Here is a 20,632-nt window from a genome sequence, read left to right as displayed (position 1 = left end):
CACGGACAAATAAATGCAGATGGCAAAGGACAGTATTAGGGCATAAAGCCTATAATGCATAAAATGGCTCTCTACTTTTAATGCCATTTGCCCCAGTAAAAAGTAAAGGACAGGAAGCGTTCAGTTTTAATTTGAAACCTCTAAATGAATTTTACACAATTGCAAGAAAAGTTGTGAAGCATTGAAGAGACACAATAAGAGCAAAACTGAAGGGCCTTGTAAACTTAAAAAATGTACACATGCAACAAAATACAGTTTACAGTTTGAAATTAACTTTGGCATGGAGATGTGTATGTCATTGATGACACCAAAGTCCGACCTCAAATTACAATCAACCATTGAGGTTCTAAATTGCTAGGAATTTTGTGCGCACACATGTCTTTTTCACACTGTTTCTTGGAAATTGAGGTATGAGGGTGGGACATAGCAACCCCACAGCACTTATTTTTCTTCTGCATACACAATGCCAGGATGATTGGGTTCTGCCATGCCATTTATGGCTTCTCCGTGATTTTATTCATCTGCTAGTCAGTCACACTGTTTGGCTTGAGGCAGGATCAGTGAGATCTGCCCTCTCCAGTTACTCGGAAACAAGAGAATTGACACAAAAGTTTCAAGCCCACACGCAATAAAAAAGCTACACATAGACTATAGACAAATTACCTGTGTCTGACTGAAATTACACTGGACCCAAGACTGTGTGGAAAATGACTTCCATTAATGTCTTGGAAAGAGTAGCTGGGCTGTCACCTACCTTACCTGAAGATGGTCCTATAGCTCTGAAGCATAGCTGCCAAGTTTTCCCTTTTCTCGCGAGGAAGCCTATTCAGCATAAGGGAAAATCCCTTAAAAAAGGGATAACTTGGCAGCTATGCTCTGAAGTGGTGGGAATACTTTGGGCTCTTTCGTGGGTAGTTGCAGTAGAAACAGGCAACCTTTCCTGGAGCTACAGTGCCACCACTTCAATGTTAAAAACCAGAGAGTGGCCAATCATTTCCTAAATAGGGCTCAGTGAGTTGGGTATAAATGATGGAAGATAGTACAGGTTAATCTGATTTTAAATATCCTCTTTGAACAAGTCTGCAATATCCAGCCCCATAAGTGTTTGGACTCCACCTCTCAAATGTTGCACAGGTTTTGCTACATCTCTCCCACCCTATTCAAGTCTTACCTGGTGGTGGCCCTGGCCAGAAGAGCTCCAATCTGGTAAACCACCTATCAAAACAGCAAGGCCAATGGGACAGCCACCCACTCAGTTCATATTTCTTTACTTTGTGAACTGGTTCAGTGAGGTAACTGGTTCAGGTTTGTTGTGTCTCAACTCCCCTCCCCACACTTTGTCCCTTGATGGGAAGCATTTAATAAACAGCAGGTGCCTTCTGTGGAGCATCTCCACGGCTTGTCCTCTACCTTTTCTGATGGTGGTATGCAATCCCAGAACCTCAGCACAAACTGGAAAGATGCAACATTCATTAAAACTATTGGTAAATATGGAGTGTGGCTAGTCGTGTCACGCTGGAGACAACAGGCCATGTGAGCCAAAAAATAAAAATAGATGTATATCCAGCCAAAACAACAAAGCTATTATATAGAGAGCAAGAGTTCTAATAAAAAAGTAAGATGCCAAACTTTCAAAGCCATAGAATTATCTAGGCCTACTCCAAAGTAATTTCCATTGAATTCAGTACGGTCATACCCCCTGTTAAATGGGGTTAGGATTGTATCTTATTGGTGCATCAGCCACACCCATCAGATGGAAATTCTAAAGAGTGTCTGGCAAAACCTGTTGAACCCCCAAATTTCTGAAGGTTGAACCCTGGGACTGAACCAAAAAAGGAGTTATGCTTGTTTCTTGAATTATGCTTGGCCCAGGTAAATCTCTTTATCACCTTTAATATAGCTATAAGAGGGGGATTTGTTGTGAGGATGAACACGACAGTAACATGTGCTGAATGTGCTATATGAGCAGAAAATAATTTCCAACTATCTGTACTGACATTTCAAATGCATCACCAAGGTAATGACATTTGGCTCCTTTCATTGAATGCATGTTTTTTCATGGGCAGAATCCTTGGGTATAACAGTCAGCCAAATGTTTACAGCGTGGTGAATATTTCAAGATTAGGATTTGTTAACCAGTTCCTTTAAGGGTGTATCAAAGGACACAAGAAAACGCCAGAGCACTTTGATCATGAATTCTGTATATCTGTTTCAGATTTGAAATGAATACCTTAAGGAATATCACAGATATTCACATATATCCAAATGAAAGATTTCCAGCTGAGATGTGTATATATTTATCTATGCACACATATATTATGTATGTGCTTTCACCCCCCATTTGTTTTTATTATATTCCGGTCAGGTTCGTATTATTGGAATCGCTAAAACTGACAGCTCTAACAGCAAAATAAAATGCATAGCTCTGTGAGTAGTTTCTCTTGAAGATCTCTCAGTGAAGACTTGCTAGTAATCTCCAGGCAGCTCTTCCAAGTCTTCTCAGTGGGCTTTTTTACTCAGATTCTCAACATTATTATTTAATACAGCTAAAGATAATAGGTTAATTTAGCCACACACAAAACCCACAGAAACCTTGTACACACATTAAAATCAATACGCTTAGATGAGAAACTTAGTAGCAAGAGGCTGGGCTGTATGGAACAAAATAGATTATTTCCCCTTAAAAACAACACATTGGGGGATAAAAATGTGCTGAGCGGTACTGGCACGCAAGTGTGTGTGAATGTGTGTGTTATGGGGTAGTTCAAGCTATACAAATTAAGCCCCATCCACCCTCCCATCCCCTATCTACCTCGTTTTCCTTCTTTCTTCGTAGTGTCTTAACAAATGAAACTGATTTGCAAAAATGATGCATGTTAAAATATGAGTGACACTGCACATACCTTTATAATTCAAGAAATCTTTAATAAAAATATTTTTTAAAAAAGCCTTGCAGTGAAGCCAAAAAAGAAGGGGAAAGCAGAATCCCAGAGAAACCATTTCAGGTCTATAACGTCTCAAAAGGGATGCTAAATGTTAGTGTTCTAGAAAACTAGGATTGAAGCAGAGGCATTATGGTTAAGTGCAGTGTATGCTGTCAGAAATGCTGTACCCCTTTTTATTTGGGATGGGTGAATCTGTCAATTGCGGTTTCTCTTGGTTTCTCATTGCCAAAGTTGTTGAGCTTTTTTTTGGGGGGGGGGATGAAGTTACGAAGTTTTTGAAAATTAGAATTCATCAGCATTTTAGGGCAAATTTCTTCTAATAGATGCATTTTTGTATGCTGTTTCTCCCGATATGCACATCTTTGCGCAACAATTTTCCTATTATAATGTACTTTGTATATTATTTTCGCTAATATATGCTTTTATATGCAGCCTTTACCCTACCATATGGATTTCTGTACATGTTACATGGCTGGAGAACTGCATTGCAGAATTGGGAGAAGTGCAAATTTTGAAGGATGGCTACAGTTCAGTTCTCATATTGTTTCAGAAACTGCAAATTAGGTAAATTCAAAATTATTTCATATCCCTGTTAATCATTTAATGCATTTCTACACTGGATTAAATATTTCATAGGAATGGAGGAGAATTTCATCTGTTCTGCATTTTTAAGCAAACCAGCTTAGTTCACACTAATACATGGATCAGAACATAATTATCACTTGGAATTCACACTTCTCTGAATTTTGTGATAACAGTTCTCAGTTCAAAAATGTACCAATATGTGTAAAATGATGCATATTTTAGGGGGGGGGGTTACATTTAGAAATGCATCATAGAATTACGATAATTGAACACATGTGATGAAATGCTTATTTTAGTACGTGTGTGTGTGTGTGTGTGTGTGTGTGTGTGTGTGTGTAATCACAGATTAATGCACAAATGGAACAGAATGGACTTATGATCAAACGCATATGAAACTTATATGGACCAGAAGCAGAACAATCCATCCATCCCAAAATCTGAGCTATTATGCAGCTGGCCTACATAATCATCAGGAGACTGGGCATTTTTAAATTAACCTATCAACCCATGTATTCATTCATCATGGGTGAGAATTATCTAATCAGACTTCTGCTTGAGCAACGGGGTTTTCTCCTTTCTCCTCCCCTTGTATGCCCCTCTCCAAAATTGACTCCGGTGGAGTTGGAAGAAGCCCTGGAACAGCACATGAAGATAAAAGGTATCATTCCATTGGCTAGGCTGGAATGCTTGTGCAGATGAAACAATTGGAAAACCACAATGCTGAATTCCACCCAAAATCTTTATGCACAGGTCCTACTATCCACCCGCCCGCTACGTAAAAATTCACTTATCTGAATGTAAATAATTATGCCCAAACCTCAGCATACACTCTGCAGTTTCAGATGTCCAAACAGCCAGAGTTTGCCCACTTCCTTACTTGTTTTTGTGTTGCTGGTTGTCAGCATGCTTTTTTTGGCAGAAACCATGCAAGGAGGGAGGGAGACTGGCCAAATTAGGCAGCAGGAGAGCTTGAACAGATCAGTTTTTCCTTTGTCTCTCTTTTGTTGGTTGGTTGCAGCCATTTCAAGAATAAACCATGGAAAAAGAAGGGAGAGAGATCGGACGGATCCCAGAATAGAAATGTTCCCATAGGAATCAATGGAAATCGTGGACTTGTTATGCAACCATTTGCCTTATGGATGATTTCCAGGGAACACATTGTGTTCGGTAAGTGGGATCTGTGTACATTCCATCTTTTTGCACTGGAAATTAAGGTGGTGGTTTTCCATCTAGGTATTGGAGACCGAAAGCTGTTTAGGTAGTTAAGTCAGTTGCAACATCATGTCATGTGTTATCAGACCATGCCGTGGGGACCAGCTTTCTACTTGAAAGCATTCTCCATGGTGATATGCAATTTAACTATGGAAACCAGATGCTGCTGCTAAAATCCCACTGCAATATAATGCAGATAATGCTGGCTTACAAGTTATGGAACACCTCCGCTTCCTTCCCCCTTCCTGTTTCTTCACTTTGACACAGCCTAACTAGCTGCTTCAGAACCTTATGCAGGTTTGATTAAATATGTGAACACTAATATAGATGCCTAAAACTTGTAAGGGATAATTGTCTGCCAGGAGGTTGCGCTGAACAGCAGGGTGAAGTCATTATCACAATTTCAAATTCCCAGTATTTATCAAATTTTCAATTATGCATGAAATTCCAACTTTTCCCTCCCTTTTGGCATCATTTGGATAACTCACTGAAGTTCAGGAGGTTTTGCTCAGGCATGTAGCATCAACTCATTTGTTTTTAATGTATGTTATATTAAATTCCCAAGTCATTTAATCTGTGTCAATGTAATGTTAATACGAAATGGAGGTTTTCACCCAGCTGTGAAACAGTTGAAGCTTTACCCAATTGAAAGGATAATCAGCCTTTAAGCAGACATGCATATGGCTTCATCTTCTACAGGCTGCCAGCAAAGCTTTTAGTAACTTAAACATTTCTATACATTTTTTAAATAAAAAACAACAACCAAACAAACAAAGAACCACTACCAGAGTAGTAAACTCATACTCTTACTAACACACATGCAAATATTTGTGCAAATTGGGCTATAGATTGCATAAGAACATACAATGAGCCAACTGGATAAAGTCATTAACCCATCTAGCCAATGAGATGCCTATGGGAAGCCCACAAGTAGAGAATGAACAGAACAGCAAGAAGCCAAACAAATAAACTCACAAAAAAGCCTAGCTAAAGAACAGTCGAGCTGTACTGAACCCCAAGAGATCTGCAACCATCAGTAGAGTCACAAGCCATTGGCAGTCAATAAGAAACATCAAACAACTTTCAATCTAAAAGACATAATGAATGAAGATAGAACAGGTAACTATTTTAATTGGATTAGTTGCATAAGCTTGTAAATGCTTATACAGTGGTGCCTCGCAAGACGAATTTAATTCGTTCTGTGAGTCAATTCATTTTGCGAAAAATTCGTCTTGCGAATCGCGGTTTCCCATAGGAATGCATTGAAATTTCTTTTTTTGCCCATAGGAACGCATTAATTAAATTTCAATGCATTCCTATGGGAAACCACGATTCACAAGACAAATCTTTTGCAAAACGAATTCGTCTTGCGAGTTACCATCAGATCACAAGACACATTCATCTTGCAAAAAATTCATCTTGCAGGGCATTCATCCTGCGAGGTACCACTGTACAACTTGCAGATCTTCAGTTTGGATTGCATTGAAGGAGTGTGATACAGCATGAAGGAGTTTGGGAGTTGTAGTTCATTTAAGGGCTCAAGCAAATGCTGGAGCCTTTAAAGATACTGCCCTCTCATGATCCACAACACTCAGTGTTTCTTATACTGGCCAGCTGTGGTGGGGAAGAGGACAGAGAGTCTGGTGGAGGGCCAAAATCCTTCGTTTCACTTCTCATCGCTACTCCCACTGCACCTGCTCTTAAGGAACAAGGGAAGGGTGACAATGTGTGTTGTCATTGGAGGACTGTTGAAGGGCTTGGGAGGTGGGAGAGCATGGGACTTCTCTCAAGAGTTCAGACTTTTTAACATTCAGGGCAGGAAGTTTGGGGGCTAGAGAGCTCACATCCAATTTCGATTCATGTCTTCAAAACTCCCTGGGTTTGAATCTGAACCAAGCTCAAGGGAACTCTTGCACCATCCATAGTTCTGTTCTCCTGCTGTTCTCTTCCAGTGCATGCTGTGTGTTTGAGTCACCTTTCTTTTATTATTCTGCATATATACTTTTTTTTACAGAATAATGATGCATTTTGTATAACTGCCGGAATTTAAATAAAGCAATATAATGTCGAGCTTTTGAACTAAATCATCACAAAACTTCGATATGCCATTGTTTCATAAAGCATGCTAGTAGTTCTAAACACAAAGGTGTCACATAACACAAGGCAGAGCTGTGACTTTGATTTAAATTCATCATACTCTGAAGGTGAAAGGAACAATTTATTAAGCTCAAACTACAAAGCTGTTAGGGATTCAAGTTAGAAAATGACACATCTTAAGGCTGAGTTGATTATGCTGGACACCTTAGATGATGAATAAATTGGAGCTTGGAATTATCAATTTGTTCTGACATTGCTCCTAAAAGCTCTAGAACATATGTTCATAGCTTTTGATCTTGTTAGGTGGTAAATAACTTCTGGAACAATTTGTCAGACAAAGTGGAACAAGTTTTAAAAACAAAAGAATGTGTGCATTGTTTTTTCTTTCCTACCAAGTGATACAAGTATGGTGAGTAGGAAGGCATGTAGCCTCTTTTAGGGGGGAAACTAGTAGCATATGTGCCAGCTCCTAGGGGCAGAGGCAGTTTCATTCCCACCCACCCCGGTGTGTGTGTGTGTGTGTGTGTGTGTGTTTAAGGGGGTCCGGCTCCCTCAATGAACAGAGCATTTGGCTCCACCCCTTGGATTGGCTGTTCCTCCTGGCTCCTTGCAATGTTGCATGTGTGACACCAGGCTGTCATATCAGGTGCCCTCAATCAATTTGAGAAGATGGCACCTCCGATTTTTTAAATGATGCTTACACACCATGATTTATAGTAATAAAGATGCACCATGTCTGCTAAACATTTCAGACACATAGCCAACTATGGTACACTTAAATAGGTCTTACATGACTCTACTAAGATGACTCCATTAATACAACCGCAGCTGTTGCTGTTGCTTCTGCTGCTACCATTATTGTTACTGGTCACAATTTATTTAGCACTTTCTGGTTTTCAATGTGTGCAAAAACCACCCAAAACCAAAAATGGAAACACAACAAAGAGCAAATGGAAGACGAAACACAATGGGGCCATAGCTAACTTCACAATGAAAAACTGAAGTGACTTCCCTTAGCCAATCAAAAGGCTTAGAAAGAAATAAGCTTCTTCAATGATGGCAAAACACATTTCCACTGCTCAAGACAATTCCCAGTTAGGAGACCTATCTTTCTGTGGCCTTGAAGCATGGTGGTACAAGATAACTCATCTCCAATTACTGAGAAATAACTATATCTCACACAGGTCAATTTTTAACCCAGAGGCCTAAGTGAAGGAACCATTTTCTTAACAGGCTTCCCACAGGCATTTGATTGGCCACTGTGAGAACAGGATGTAGGACAAGATGGGCCACTGGCCTGATCCAGCAGGCTCTTCTTTTTGTTTCTCTCTCTCTCTCTCTCTCTCTCTCTCTCTCTCTCTCTCTGTGTGTGTGTGTGTGTTCAAAGAAAAAGGATATCCTCAAGCTAAATGACAACGAGAAGGAGGCGAATAAGGCACTACAAACAGCCTGGTGTGTCTGCATGACAGGGCAAGTGACAACTCCAAAGCTGCCAACCCAGATGCCTGAACATTCTGCCAAGCAGCCAGAAACATTTGCTGAAGAGAAATATCTTCACAGTTTGACATCTGCGACTGCTGTAAAAAGATAAGGAGGATAAGCACTGTAATGAGCTGGAATAGGGGAGGTGGCAATCCAGCAAATGATGGAGGCACTTTCCTTGTTTCCAATTAAAGGAGCCAGAGTTGGGAAAAATAAAAAATATATATGGAAGCCCGGGTTAAACATACTCTCTTCTACTTCTGGAATTGACATTTCCCCAGAATTTTGTTGCTTTCAGGCCCAATTGCACCAGAAATCACCTGTTCCAGCATTTGAGAGATGCTATAAAAACTCCCACAGGGATTCACAGGGATTTTTGCTGTCACCAAACCTTGATCGAAGTCATCACAATATTTGTACTTCCTGCAAAAACTGTTTGTGAGTGCACACAGATAATATCTCCCAATGGTTGTTTCATTTGAATGTAGGAAGACCTCCCCCTTCTCATTCCATTTGAGCAGAAATCTGATGGTGAATCTATAAGTAGACTATCTGTCTCCAAATAAAACAACATAGTATAATAATTATAGGCAGGCCTTCCAGTCATGTAAGTCACACTTCTGTGCAGCTCCTGTCAGCCTCCCATGATTAGCATAAACATCTGGACTGACCCTCCTTAAATTTAGTTACAGTAATGAATGACATCAAGCCAAGTGTAAATCACTGTCTCGTCCACCAGGAGCAGCAAGGACCCCACACCATATGGCAATTCCTGCTTCTCACGTGGATGACTTTACACCAATGGATGCCCGCTTAAAAGTAAATCCCATTGAGTTCAGTGGGGCAATTTCAGTAGGACTTACTTCTCAGTAGACATCAGTAGGATTTTGCTGTTAGATTCTATGCAAACCATCGTAATCCCAGTAACACTGAGAAGGCTAAAACTGTAATCCTGTACATTTATTATTATTATTATCTTGGAGTCCCACTGAATTCATAAGCTCTCAGTGACTCATCTCATCATATGCTTTCGGTGACTCATCTCATCATGAAGGCAGCTAGCTAAGTCCTGCAGAACCTGAAATAGCCTTTCAGTAGCTCCTGAAGTAGTTAAATATTAAAGTTATGGATAACTAATATATGACTTGATTATCCATTTGACAGACCTTCCCAGAAGTTCTAGTGGATCGTTGTTAAGTCAAAACACTTGATGGACATTGATTTGCTTGAATTTAAATAATATATAAAAAGCCCAGACTGCACCAATATCTTGAAATGATTGACTTTTGGGTAAAACTGTGATCATGCTGTGCCTGCTGCATAAGAAAAACCAAGTTATAAACTTTTCGAAGGTCAGCCTTCAGGGTGAAAATGGTAATCTTTGGCAGAACTATTTAGCATCATTTTACTAATTCAGTATGAGTTACTACCTGAAAAAGTACTTTAGAACATAATCCTATACTTGTCTACTCAGAAGTAAATCCCATTGAGTTCAACAAGGCTCACTCCCAGGGAAATGTGCGTAGGATTGTATTGAATGTTTATCCTACTCAGGGTAGACTCATTGAAATTACTGGATCTAAGTTAACCTTGCCTATTAATTTCAATGGGTCTACTTTGATTAGGAGTAGCATTGGGGGTTTTCTTGCACTTTTATGTATGACTTATAATTAATAAAGATGCCCATCTTCAAGATGTAGCAGTCACAACACACCAAAATGTATACCAAGGCTGCAATTCCACACACACACACACACACACACACACACACACACACACACACCTTGAAGTAATACTGGTTTAACTCCTGAGTGGGCATCCACAAGATTATGCTATATCTTTCTTAAAATACTTATCTGAATTTGCTGAGAAATGTTGAAGTACATCAGAAGGAGATATAGTACCTTGAAAAGTAATTCAATAAATCAAAGGATAAAAGAAGGGTTTTTCATACAGAAAATTGTGCAAAGTAGTGCGGCTCTGGGACTCAATCATTTGCCCAGCTTGATGTTTTAGAAGTTACAGAAAGAGATTGCCATCCTTTCTTGCAGATCTCCAAGAATAGAAGTGGACTTAATTTGTCAGTGGGTGCCTTGGTTCTCTGGAGCCAAAAACAATTCAGCATAATCTGGATGCCATCAGTTAATAGCAATTGTTTGCATGGAGAGCATAAACGCAGGTATGCTAGAAATTCCAAAAACAGTGCCAAATAGGATATTATGCAGAGTTTAGAAGTAAATACAGGTAACTCACAACTTATGCACATTTAATTTGTGCCCATTCAGCTTTCCAATCTTGGAAAAAAGGGGGAGGCATCAAGGGGCAGACGTCTGGGTGAAAGACTTTGGCAATCCCACCTGCCCTTGAATCTAATGTGTTTTGACTATATACAATTTTGGCTTTAAACATTACCCCCAGAATGTACCCCACACATAAATTGAGAGTTTATTTGTACGTTGCCTTTCCATAGTTCTAACCATGCTCAAGGTGGCTTACAACATAATGAAAGTAGTCATAAACGATAAATAGAACATCAAAAGACACACAACCAAATTGAATAATGTCCACATAAACCATAAGGACTCTCAACCAAGATGAAGTGAACTGACTTAGAATGAAAAAGATAAAACTACATTTCAATTCTAAAGGATTTCCAGTATTAGCCATTACTGCAAATTACATTGGAAGTAGGGAGTAGCTCTTTTCAGATGCCAACTGCAACTGCAGTGGCTGCATGGAATGGGATGCAAGATTATGCCCACTTAACACGTTCTCTGACCTCCACACATTCAGCTGAAGGTCTGAACAAAGCCTACAAAACTGTACATGTATAGGCTGCCTTATGATGATGGATCCCACACAAGTCCTTTTGTATGAATGTCCGGTTGGTTGGTTTCCTAAAATTAATACACTGCTTGATTGTGAACAAACAAATAAACAAACAAAACCCTCAAAGCGGTTTACAAAAGATAAAAAAGTGAAATCAAGGGGGGGGGACCACAACCATACTGCTGGCTGGCAGTGGCTCTCCAGGGTCGGATCCTACCTGGGGATTCCATGGATTGAACCTGGGACCTCCTTGTATGGAAAACAAGGGCTCTACTGGTGTCATTTTAAAACAGTGTACAGTACTATATCCTTCTTGGGAAAGCAGATAAAATACAGGGAGGGGGGGATTGCACAGGGTTTTTCTTTTACCCCTTCAGTGATCTGCTCAGCCTCAGGTAAAATCAGCATGGAGTCCTATTTTTAAAATATAGATTCTAGAGCAGGCATGGGCAACCTTGGCTCTCCAGAAGTTTTGGAACTACAACTCCCATGATCCCTGTCCACCGGCCCTGTTAGCTAGGGATCATGGGAGTTGTACTTCCAAAACATCTGGAGAGCCAAGGTTGCCTATGCCTGCTCTAGAGCCTAGTGCAGGCATCCCCAAACTTCGGCCCTCCAGATGTTTTGGACTACAATTCCCATCACCCCTGACCACTGGTCCCATTAGCTAGGGATCATGGGAGTTGTAGGCCAAAACATCTGGAGGGCCACAGTTTGGGGATGACTGGCCTAGTGCAATAGTGGTGGTAGGAGGAATGCCAGTTATCTGATTTCATGGTCACAAGTTTCCATTAGGGGGTGTAGGAGGCACAAGGCTTTATAACTGTAATATTATACCACAATCATTTCCATAGGAATGTTAGGGACTATCATCAAAGTGTCATCCGGTCTCTGCTTTCCTAGGGCTACTATCACTTCACTATGATTTGCGCAGCAAGGCAAATCTTGCACCTCATTTCTGCTCCTGTCACACAGAATTTAAGAAGAAGTTATTGTTCATATTAATTTGCAACTTTTGTTAAGAATCTTTGCTAACCTTACCTACACAAGCTGAAAAGCAGCTACAGCACATTGTGAACGGTTGAAGAAGCACCGTCATTCTATAGGTTATGGGACTTTAAATACCACCTTCCTCCAAGTTCATTTGACTGAAAATAATAATTAAATTGGCCTTTGGTAATTCTGATCAGATGGTATTGCTGACCTTTTCAACATACCTTGTTTGGAGTTAAGAGGAAGAAGTAGAAAAGGGGGGATCAGATGTATAATGAGAACTGGCATGATATGACATTTAATATATGAATACAATACAATATAGAAGTTTGGTCATAGTTAAATGTAAAGTTGCATTCTCACTTGTTTTTGAGTACCTATGCCCCCTTATCATTCTTATGACCTGGGCTGATAATCATACTGCCACACAAAAATATTCTGGGGGAGGGGGGGTCTGAAAACAGGTGCAAAAGTATTTACAGAATGACTTCTTTGCTGGGCCCCAATAAAAGTGATGGCAATAAGTCCCACCTTCACTCTAAATTGCCTTTGCAATATTTTCACATAGAGAAATTTGATTGGCAATGGTTCCATCCTCTTCACAATGCGATTCCTGATTGCCTGGGACTATCTTCCATGGAACAAGCAGTGAAAAGGGGATGGCACTGGAAAAATAACTCAGAAGCCTTTCAAATTTCAGAGGACGGGTACAAGGTAAACAGTGAGCTTTTGAGGGGGAAAATTCTGAAGCTCCCAGTTGCAGGTAGTGTGCGGGGGGCTGGGTTTACTAATATATTCAGGGCACAATACTTAAAATGCATTTGGTTTGCAATTATTCCAGGATGTTGGGAGACTTTGCATTAGAAAATAATGTTTTTCTTCTTCAGAGGAGAATGAAAGTATTCCCACCCATGTATTAGTAGAAGTAATATGAGACACAATCCACCAGAACATTTTTTGTGCAGGCAAATGCAGGCAATTGGCATAGGGATGAACAGATCAATCTACTTCTGTGTCAGTTTTGCATGTGTTCATTCGTTAAACTGTTTTGTTCTCCTTCTGCCTTATTCTGGTGTAGGTGTGTGTTTTAAAAAATATACAAATGTTGCATTTTTTTGAACACTCACAAATAAAAAAAAGTACGGATTTTAGCTTAAAATGTGTTTCATATGGATTTTGGTGCAATTTTTAGTCTAATTTGTTTTTCTATAAAATTCAAAGAAGTGTGAAAATCAAAAGGTAAGTGCATTCCAATCTGTGTATTAGTTCAGAATGTGCAAATCAGGCTAGGTCATTCACAAATGTGAGCAGAAAAAAATCCCCAAGCATCCCTATATTGAAATGTGACTGTCCTAGTGGATTGTGCCTTTAGGTTCCTGTTGAATTTTCCTTCTGTTTCCTTTAAACCAGGCATCCCCAAACTGCGGCCCTCCAGATATTTTGCCCTACAACTCCCATGATCCCTAGCTAACAGGACCAGTGGTCAGGGAAGATGGGAATTGTAGTCCAAAACATCTGGAGGGCCAAAGTTTGGGGATGCCTGCTTTAAACCATCTAATGAAGTGGACTGCAAGCTACAAATGCTCATGTTCTTAAAATAAAGAAACTACTACTACTACTACTACTACTACTACTACCACCACCACCACCACCACCACTACTTAGCCACCCATCTGACTAGGTTGCCCAGCCACTCTGGATGGCTCCTAACAAAATATTAAAAACACAATAAAACATCAACCATTAAAAACTTCCTTGGACAGGGCTGCCTGAATTCAGATGTCTTCTAAAATAGTTAATGTATTTTCATTTTCTTTCCTTTTTTCAAAAGAGGATCCATAATTAGACTCAGAGTACAGACCATGACACACACATAACCGCCTTGTGCCTGCTGAATAGTCTAGAGATTCTACATTTAATTTGCCTAATAGTTGACGATGTATCTGAGATAAGCCTGTAAAAGTGAAATGAATACTGCAAAATCAATGAACATGGAATTGTTTGCATATGAAACTATTTCCCAGTGTCTTTGTCAACTGGAGACTTATTCTTTTTTTAATATATTTTATTTTTTCCCCAATTCTTCATTTTACAATGATTACAAAAAAACCAAACTAAACAAAAATCAACATTTTCTTTGACTTCCCTCCCCTCCTCTCTGCATTTCCTTATTTTATAGCACAAGCTTAATGCATAACCAATTCCAATATATTTAGGAATTTAATCTGTAATTTTTTTACTGTTTGTGTCTATGTCAATCCTCGTAATGTTTTTAATTGTTTACAATTTGTCTTCATATATTCAACAAATCTTTCCCATTCTGTTAAATAAAAGTCATCTTGTTCTCTTATTCTTCTGGTAAGTTTTGCTATCTCTGCATATTCCATCAGTTTTAGTTGCCAATCTTCTTTCGTTGGGACTGTTTCTTCTTTCCATCTTTGGGCATATGCCATTTGGGCAGCCAAGATGGCATATATGAATCTCCAGTAAGTGATAATACAGGAAGAGAATTTGTATGTATCATAATGTTGGAAAGCGACCGAGCGAGTGATGTCCTAACCTTTCTCTAGATAATTTAGGGTAGCATACATATGGTTAATCTAACATTATGAGTTCAGGCTGAAAGATGCTGGTAGTCCTAAAGTCATTTGGTGGTCTTCATGGTGGAATGGAGATTTCTCTGGTACATCCAAATAAAACACTTTATTGACTCTATAGATCTAACTGGGGTAACACCCTAAACATCTTATTTCTATGGCAGAAAACATTTGGGCTTATTTTTCCCCATAGCAACACATGTGGAGCCTAGAATTTAAGGATAAGTATAAATTTTTTGAAATTGAAATTTGTCCTGTTGCAATATAAAGCATAGTGCTCATGCCTTGGTTTAGATTTTGATTTAATGTGAGCCAGTTAATTTTCAATCACCTTCACAAATCTTCTGTAATACTCTTTGTGAATCACAGGTGTGAATATTTTTCAGAACAACCAATTAGTACCTTGCCTGACTCCTTCTTCTCACCCCTACCCTTCTCATTAAAGTGAATGTCTTGTAAATGGAGTGTTGTATTAAAATCTTAACACTTAGATATCAGCAGCAGCAGCGCGCGCACACACACACACACACACACACACACACAATTCCAACAGTTAGCATAGTCAGGAGATTCAGAGTAACCTTTAAGATGTCAATTTCCTAACCCAGATGTGACTCCAATGTGATCCACATCTGTAGGAAAGATACTTGCCCATCATTCCTGAATTCTGAATTGCATTTGCTATGTCTTTCATGCTCCACAACTCTCAGAACTAGGAAGCGGTATGCATCACATACCCGGTATATGTCAAAGATGAGGGCTTACCAGAATGACTACAAGGAGAAGGGCGCAGTAAAATGAAGGAGAAGATGGAAATGTTTTGTGCTCATTCTTGCTATAGTCTCAACATAATCACACAAACCTTCTGACAACAAGAAAGTCAGAACTTTATTGAAAGGAAATGGTCCACTGTTTGATAGGATAGAGTCGAGGAGTTTGAATACCCATTAGGGATGCCTTGTTGGTGGTGAGATGGGATTTTGACTAGAAATGGAGGCGGAATTTGCTTGAGGTGCTTTTTGCAGTGACTTGACACAGTCTGATGCTTCCCAACTTGTTTGCAACTCAGAAGGTATCTTCCAGTTGGATTATGCGCTCCCAATTGGGAATGGTATTTCAGGAGTGGGGTGGTGATTTTTTTTTTTTTGAAACTTGTGTTTCTTATGGAACTTGAGTCCAAAATCTGGTCAAACTAAAACAACTGCCATATGGAATGGTCTACAGATGGCTCAGCAGAGGCACACATGGCTAGATGTCTCTGGCAGAGAGTCACTTCATTTTGGACTTGCTATCCAGCCAAGTTTTATGAGGGGAAATGTTACAAACGGAAACCAAGAATATATAAGCCATATCTACTGACTAATTATAATTTTTGTCAACAGCAAACCATGTAATGGAGCCAAGGCTACTACTCTTGTGTTCTACTTCCTGATACAGAGTCATATCCATATTACCTCCTATTACCAACAACTGGAAACTCTTAGGGAAATATTATTTTGGCTAGAAGCTGGCCTACACAGATGGCACCACCAGCTGTGTGTGCTCTTTTTCTTGTTGGCCATGTAATGTGAGTGTGTCTTTCTGCATTTCATGTAGTAATACAATGGAAGACACACACAAAAATGGGAAATGTACCTTATCAGGCCATGCATTGATAGACTTTGCAGCAATATTAGGATCACTACTACCACATGCTCCAAGGCTTTATTTGGGTTGTGAATGGGAACAGGACATAGCTGAATGGTAGGGCATGTACTTTGAATGCAAAAGTTCCCACATTCAGTCCTCAGGAACTCCAGCTCTATGGCCAAGTAGGAGTTAAAGGCCTCTGCCAGAGACCCGGGAGAACTGTTTGGTAGACAACATCAGGCTGAAATGTGTCCTCTTTTTCCAGGACTCTTTCTCATGGGTAGAGTTGTCCTATCAATCCATACTTAAAAGTGTGCTGTTGTTGTTTAGTCATTCAGTTGTGTCCGACTCTTCATGACCACAAGGACCATAGCACGCCAGGCACTCCTGTCTTCCACTGCCTCCCGCCGTTTGGTCAAACTCATGTTTGTAGCTTCGAGAACACTGTCCAACCATCTCATCCTCTGTCGTCCCCTTCTCCTAGTGCCCTCCATCTTTCCCAACATCAGGGTCTTTTCCAGGGAGTCTTCTCTTCTCATGAGGTGGCCAAAGTATTGGAGCCTCAGCTTCAGGATACTTAAAAGTAGAAGTCTTCAAATGTGTCCTCTTTTTTGCTCTAGTATGGCAACCCTACTAGATGGTCCAATAGCCTGTCTCAGTATAAGGCAGTTTCATATGCAAATATTGCAAGCTTGACTTGGTTAAGTAGTATTACCAAGGGAAGATATAAATTTAAATTGCTATGCCACCCTAAATCCAAAGATCACCGGGTGATTCACAATCATTTTCAGAAATGCAGTTTTGCAGTATAATGCCTGTATCTTAGAAGGCCCTGAAAGCTCCAAGGATACCCCAAGATTGAACACTGGATAGAGAAATGATAAGTTGGTGTAGCACATCTAGTATGCAAAAGTAACAGAGTTTCTTGAGTAACCTCCTGACTTCAAAGGATGCGGCAACAGAGCATATTGATGGCCTTTGTGTTGCCTACCGTTGACATTATGCTTCACTGCCTGTGCCTCTTGTATTCCTTTTTATTCCTCTCATTCCCTCTCTTCTCTGCCTTCCCCCTTCCTCTTCCTTTGATATTGCTTTACTCTTTTATATCTCTCTTCTGTTTGCCCTTTCTCTACTATGTATATATCTACAAGGTGTGATAAGATGAGTTAGGATGGGTGAGATGGAAGGAGGAGGGATGCTATGATACTGAATATTTAAAAATGGTAATAAAGTTTAAACAAAGAAAAGATTTAATTAAAAATAAAATATTTGCATTCGGTCACATGTCCGGGCTATCACTCTTGTGAAGCTGTTTAATTTACTCCCCCTTCTCTTTGCTTAAAATTAATGTTAAGCACATCACTTCCCTCTGAACGTTTCTCTATAGCTTGCACCCATTACAGAGTATCAGGAACATATTTTCTTCTTCCTGTACACCAAATGAGCACACTTGATAGCTAGGGAATATTTTTTTAAAAAATGTATTGAGCTATTATCATATTTGCATGCATTACATACCCCAAAAAATGGTGGGGGGGGGGGGGAGCAAGTGAAAGTGATGTTGATCATATTAAGAGTATTTAAGGCAAATCTGCTTAGCTCTCATCCACAGATTCAGTTTTGGAGAATTACCTCTGCATATTAAAACACAGCTGAAGAGAATTATGCTACTTAAATCACCCTCGGCTAGCTGACTAGTCAACAACAATAAAGTTTCCTGGAATGAATTTCTAAAACATGAGTGCCTGTTTTCCAAAGAGAGTGATACATTCCTTACTGGAGTTAGGCCCATTTGAAATATCACTTGAGTGCCATGCTAGCTGTTTTTCTGTGGGTTCATGTCATGCTGCCCCTGTAAAGCTTAAAGTAGGAGTGGAGAGCCTCTTTCTCTGGCCCTCAGGATTCCTTCCCAGCTGCACTCTGTCTTCCAAGGCCACACCCCTTGAGCATATTTGCCTGGCTGGAACATGGCACTGGATTTTAATGACCCTTGCTAACCTGGATGGAGCATAGATGGCTAAGTTAGGGAAAAACATACATTCATTGCTCTGTTCTCTTTCGCCTTCGCCCCTGGGAATGTTGCATAAAAAGGAATAGAAAAACAGAATGCCCCCCCCCCCAAATGAAGAGCTACAGAAAAAGGAGGTGGCTGCATCTTTGTTCTTGGTCTTCAACTTTCTTGATAAGGTTCTGAATCAGAAATTTCATACTCTGCAATGAAGCCTCCTTTGAGGACTGACCTGCTGGGAGCCTGAATGGCCCTGCCCTGCTTCTCTCCACCTGGCTTGGGGTGGGGGCTGACAGGCTCCATTATGGACTGCTGCTGCTGGGCAGAGAAGGCTCCATTTTTGGTTTTTTAAATTGCTTTTAATTTTTTATCTATGTCATTTTAAATTGTGATTGATATTAATGCTGTATTCTTAGTTTTAGATTTTATGATTCATGTGGAAATTGTTTTCCATTTGGTTGTGTACTTATTGATGTGTTTCATTTATTGCTTATGTTGGTAATTATGTAAATCTTGTCATGTTGTAAGCCGCCTTGAGCATTGTTTTAATGCTCCCAGCGGGTCAGTCCTCAAAGGAGGCTTCATTGCAGAGTATGAAAGGCGGCATACAAATAAAATGATGATGATGATAATGATGACTACAGTTCCTGAGTTTAAAGCTTCTCATCTGTGTGAGAAAAAAAGGTGTGTGCGTGTGTGTGTGTGTGTGTTTATAATCAGAATATTGTATGGAGTGAAGGCCACTTCGGTTTTACTGGCATTGTTTTCCCTGATCCTGGTTGGGCATTGCCTTCCAATTAAGCCTCACATGTTTGGCCCTAAGGATACTTGAGCATCTGATATTTTACACATTTCTTTTCAGCAGCCATTTTCAACCTAGTGTACTACAGAGGTGGTTGGACCGCAACTCCCATCATCCCTGACATGGGAAGTCATGCTTGCTGGAACTGACAAGAACTGTAGCACAACAACTTCCGAAGGGCACTAGGTTGGGGGAGCCTTCTTTATGTGCCTCTTGGACTGTTGTGTGACCAGAAACTTTCCTATCCAACTGACTTTTTTTTCTTTTAAAAAAATTAAATTGAATGGAATTATGGATAAAATCGTGCAAAATTAGCACTAAACAGAAACAGACAGATATTTTACCTTGCTTACTGGTGACCCCACCTACATGACTGCAGGACTTCAAATCGTATAGCAACAGCATGAGATGAATCAAATGGAAAATCTGCTCCCATCACACTGCTGTAGGATTTTGGAAGGCACCTAAGATATAGCCCATATTTTCCCAGAATTCATTGCACTTGTTGTTCTGTCCACACTGGGGCATTCTCAAGACTGGATTCATTTTGTCTTAATAAAGGATCTATTTTTAATATCTGTACTTACTTCTTCATTAAAAGAAACAAATATTTCTGGCGCAAATATCTGTTGCCCTTTAAACATGCCACAATTGCTTTTTTTCTGAGCTAGGGCTTTATTATCTAATTATTCCCACCCCCCACCCCGTGTGCTCTAAGCTTACTGACTGATAAGCTGAATGTGCATGGCATGAGGGACAAAATGTTAAAGCAGTGCTGAACTGGATTTGGGCAAAGGGAACAATGGGTGCTAACCGCTTGGCAGGGAGGTGTGATGCCACTCTCTGTATGTGTGCTGATAATCAAAGCATTGTATGGAGTGAATGCCACTTCAGTTTTACTAGCTTTTTATGTGACGTGGCATATCAAATCTGCCAAGCCGGAGACCATCTGGAAACTGGTCAACAGAATGGACTCTGACACTCTTTGACAGACACCGACGAAGACAAAGGACCCCCCCTCCCCCCCAAAAAGGGGACAGAACTGGCCTACATACCAGGAGATTAGCTGAAACAAACACATTTTCATTCTGTGGGCTGCAATTATACGTAACCTAATAAAATGCTGTCAATAGTCGCTGCAAGGGATTTAAAATTCATTTGAAAATACGTCCCCCACCCGCACATTGTTGATTTTTCCCACATGCAACTTCAGTGTGAAGCTAAAGCCACAGGATTATTTCTTGAAGCTTTTATTTGTGAAGCTCTTCTTTTCTTCCTTGGCAGAAACATAGGTGATTGTTTTTAAGCAGTACCCTCCTCACCCATAAGATAGAAGTGTACTTATTTTTATAGGAATTCAGATGTCTTTAGAGTAACCTCTGGTTCTGCCTTGAGAAGATACTCTCCTGCCATTTCTCTCTACTGTAAAATAAATGTGTGCGCTAAATGTCAA

Source organism: Zootoca vivipara, chromosome 3, assembly GCF_963506605.1.
Source record: "Zootoca vivipara chromosome 3, rZooViv1.1, whole genome shotgun sequence".
NCBI lineage: Eukaryota > Metazoa > Chordata > Lepidosauria > Squamata > Lacertidae > Zootoca > Zootoca vivipara.
Note: the sequence above shows the minus strand (reverse complement) of the source record.